The sequence below is a fragment of the Suricata suricatta genome, chromosome 7 (assembly GCF_006229205.1).
Source record: "Suricata suricatta isolate VVHF042 chromosome 7, meerkat_22Aug2017_6uvM2_HiC, whole genome shotgun sequence".
Taxonomy (NCBI): Eukaryota; Metazoa; Chordata; class Mammalia; order Carnivora; family Herpestidae; genus Suricata; species Suricata suricatta.
The window spans coordinates 381042-385795 of NC_043706.1; the positions used below are offsets into that span (position 1 = coordinate 381042).

Consider the following 4754-nt stretch of genomic DNA (forward strand, 5'->3'; position numbering starts at 1 on the left):
CCATGAAGAGGCTGATTGGAAAAGAAAAAAGTTCCCTTGAAACAACAGGACACTAACATCTTTTTATGAGAAGTTTCTAATTAAGAAATTGGTCCTGTGTGACTTATGAATCATTGCCAAATTATTTTAGTAGTACCCATCACCTGAAAGTGAAAATCATACCTAAAAATATGCTTACATTTTAGTGTCAATTTCCCAAATTGCTAATGGTTGATACTAGACCGAGCATGTCTCTCAAAATCACCAGTTATCACCTTTGGTAATTCATCCCCACCTGCGACCACAGAGCAGGCTCTATGGAGTCCAAGCATTGTGCAGTGAGGGGAAGGAGGGTACACGCTTTAAAAACCGGATTCAAATTATAATTTATAATCTTTAAATTATCATGACACTTTAACAAAAAGGAAAAAAGTTAATGTGCTAACAATAAGTTTTTACTCTGACTCACCAATTTGTTCGTGTGAAGACTAAATCATTTCTATTCAGATCTCAAATGTTCCTGCCATGTCTATCTACTTTAAAAGAATCTTAATACATTATATAAACTGGCTAAAATATATTTCTACTTGTAATTGTTTTTTTACCTGAATCAGAACTTTCTCAAATTTAGGCTGTCACAATAATATGTCAGAATAAATTAGATACAGAGGTTGATATTATAACGCTGCTAACAAATTATCCTTGATTTCAAATTTCGGAGTTCATTAGAGCAGGCACATTAATCTTTTCCATTAATCTGTAGCAAATAAACAATTGGAAAATGGGAAAAACACATAATATATGTTGATTAGCTCTTTTTTATAAGGTCAGCCTAAACTTGACCTCAAAACATTACAAGGATATTATGGAAAATAAAAAAGGAAAAAAGAAAAGAAAAGGAGTGGAATTCCCCCCCCCCATATCTTTCATGAACATAGATGCAAACATCCCTAACAAAAGATTAAGAAATCAAATCCATAAATAAAAATTAATATGTGTCAGTCACCTGGGTTTACTCCAACTATGTAACTTTGGACTACCTTTGAAAATTAACCACCACATGATTCTGTTAATGTAATCCATGATATTGACAAAACAAAAGTAAAATAATAGGGTTATTTCCATAGATTCCATAAAGCATTTCAAATTTCATTTATTAGAGAACAAAGACTCTTAGCAAACTTGGGATATAAGCAAGCTCTGTACCTTGATGATGAGTAAGTTTCCATCTAACTTTATATTTGAGCAGGAGGCTAAACCACCTGACCAATGGAAGAGTATAGAGTCCAGAAAGAGATCCAACACACAGAATCAACCAATTCATGACTCTTGTGCTCTGGAGTGCAGGAGGCAGATGACAGTCTTTAAATACATGGATCTAGATCAACAGACGTCCTTCTGGGAGAAAAGACATTTATACCTTATACATAGAAATCAATTTCAACTTGATTATAAATATAAAACAAGATGGACGTTAATGATATTATTCATGAATTTTGAATAGGAAAAGATCTATTAAGTAAGACAAAAATTTTAACCATAATAGAATTTGAATAAATTGAAATGTAGTAAAATTAAGACCATGCCTTTGTGAAAAGTTCCATTAAGAGAGGTAATGTGTGTGTGTGTGTGTGTCTGGCTGGTTGGCTGGTTGGCTGTCTCAAGGAAAGAATTTCTATCTAGACTACAAAGAACAAATCAAAAAGAAAAAGCCAGAAAATCTAACACGACAATCACATATCCAAATGACCAATACATAAGAATATACTTAAGTTCAGGTTTATTCTGAGTGAAATAAATCAGATAGAGAAAGTTAAATACCATATGATTCTACCTACATGTGGAATATTAAAAAGTAAAGCAAAAAAGAAACAGACCCATAAATACAGAGAACAAACTATTGTCAGAGAAGAGAAGGGTGGGGAGGGGCAAAATGAGTGAAAGGGAGTGGGATATACAGGCTTTCAGGAACAGAATGAATAAGTCACAAGACTGAAAGGTACAGCACAGGGAATGCAGACAGGGGTATCATAATAGTGTTGTGTAGTGAAAGATGGTAGCTACACTTGTAGTGAGTGTAGCATAGCATATACAATTGTTGAAAGACTATGTTGTACACCTGAAACTAATGTAACATCATGTGTTCACTATACTTCAATTAGAAAAACATTTGCAGATAACACTATGCTCTATGTAGAAAACTGTAAAGAATCCAACAAAAATTTGCTAGAACTACTACATGAATTCAACAAAGTTGCAGGATATAAAATAATGTACAGAATTCGGTTGCATTTCTATACACTGATAATGAAACACCAGAAAAAGAAATGAAGGAATCAATCCCATTTACAATTGCCCCCAAAACAATGATACTTAGGAACAAAACTAACTAAGGAGTTAAAATATCTATCCTCTGCGGGGGACCAGCCCACACACCCCAGTCGAAAGGTCCAGAGTAGGGGATTGGTATAGGCACAATATCTATAAGAAAGAAGACAGACAACCAATGACAGACAAGACATACAACGGGTATGGTGGAAAGCCAAGTTTTACTTAGATGGCCAGGGTCTTATATACCATAGGTGATTACATCATTTCTTTAGTTGTTACATAGTTTAAGGTCTTTGAAGTGAAGACATGCTCCAGAAAGGATCATGTTTAACAGGACAGGTGTAAATATCAGGAATTATCAAGTCATTGCAGGAGAGAGATTCCCTAATAATAGTCTGGCTCCAAGCAGAATACCAGCCTGCAGATTTCTAGGAGGATATTTACATCTCTTAAGACCCCTCATTAGTTATGCATGGGCAAGATGCTCATCCTTTAATAGGCAAATCTTTTGGCAGGTCTGTGGTTTACTCCCAACAGCAGACAAAGAGCCAGAAAGCAAAGTAAAGGGAGGGCTGGCGCCACTGACAGAACCAAGTTGATTCAAAGCCCAAAAGTATATGTCTCTTTACAAAGCAATGAGAAAATCACAGGCAGGATGAATAGAAGCCACATGTGCCGCCCAGGAGGCCAAATATTGTTTGAGGGTAATTTTTGCCTACTGGGCCCCAACAATCCTCTGAAAATTATAGAAAGCATATGAAAGAAATTGAAGAGGACACAAAGAAATGGAAGAAAATTCCATGCTCATGATTGGAAGAGGAGCATTGTTAAAATGTCTATAGTATGAAAAGCAGTGTACACATTCAATGCAAGCCCTATCAAAATGCCATCATCATTCTTTGTAGAGATGGAACAAAAATTCTTAAATTTGTATAGAACCACAAAAACCCTGTATGGCCAAAGCAATCCTGAAAAAGAAAGAAACTGTAGATGTTACAATTCCATATTGCAAGCTATACTACAAAGCTGTAGTCATTAATACAGTATGGAACTGTCGCGAAAACAGACACATCGATCAATGGAATAAAATAGAAAACCCAAAAATGGACCCACAACTATATGGACAAGTCATCTTCAACAAAGCAGGAAAGAATATCTAATGGAAAAAAGACCATTTCTTCAACAAATGGTATTGGGAAAACTGGATGGCAACATGTGCAGTATGAAACTGTACCATGTTCTTATACCATACTCAAAGATAAGTTGAAAATGGATGAAAAGTCTAAATGTGAGACAGGAAACTATCAAAATCCTAGAGGAACACACAGGTAGTGGTCTCTTTGACCTCAGCCAGAGTAATTTCTTACTTGATATCTCTTGAGAGGCAAGGGAAACCAAAACAAACATGAATTATTGGGATTTCATTAAGATAAAAAGCTTCTGCACAGTGAAGGCAATAATAAAACTAAAAGTCAGCCTATGGAACCTGAGAAGATATTTGCAAATGACATATCTGATATTGACTTAGTATCCAAAATCTATAAAGAACTTCTCAAACGCAACACCCAGAAAACAAATAACAGTTACAAAATGGGCAGAAGACATGAATAAACACTTCTCCAAGGAAGGGATCCAGGTGGAAACAGACATTTGAAAAGACACTCAACATCACTCATCATCAGGGAAATGCAAATCAAACCACAATGAGATATCACCTCACACAAGTCGGTATTAACAGCACAGGAAACAATAGATGTTAGTGACGATGTAAAGAAAAGGGAACCTTCTTGCTGTTGGTGTGAATGCAAACTGGTGCAGCCACTCTGGGGAACAGTCTGGAGGTTCCTCAAGAAACTAAAAATAGAACTACCCTGTGATCCAGCAATTGCACCCTTAGGTATTTACCCAAAAAATACAAAAATACAAATTCCAAGGCGAACATACACATCAATGTTTATAGCAGCATTATCAACGATGGCCGAACTATGGAGAGAGCCCAAATGTCCACTCAGTGATGAATTGGTAAAGATGTGTGTGTTCGCACGCGCACGCATGCACAATGGAATATAACTGAGCCATCAAAAGGAATAAAATCTTGCCTTATCCAATGACAGGGATGGAATTAGAATGTATTACGCTAAGCAAAATAAGTCAATCAGAGAAAGCCAAATACCGTGTGATTTCCCCTCATATGTGGAATTTAAGAAACACAACAGATGAACATATGGGAAGGGATGGGGAAAAGAGAAGACACACAAACAAAAACCATAGCAGACTCTTAATGATAGAGAACACACTGAGAGTTGATGGAGGCAGCTGGGTGGGGGATGGGCTAGATAGGTGATGGGTACCAGGAGGGCACTTGTTGGGATGAGCACTGGGTTGTATGTAATTGGTGAATTATTGAATTCTACTCCTGAAACCAATATTTCACTGTATGTTAA

The 4754-nt window shown here is 36.3% G+C and overlaps 1 pseudogene; it reads right to left on the minus strand.

Annotated features, from left to right (window-relative positions):
• LOC115296426 overlaps nt 1-4754 on the minus strand; it is a 7058-nt pseudogene that overhangs the window by 1313 nt on the left and 991 nt on the right.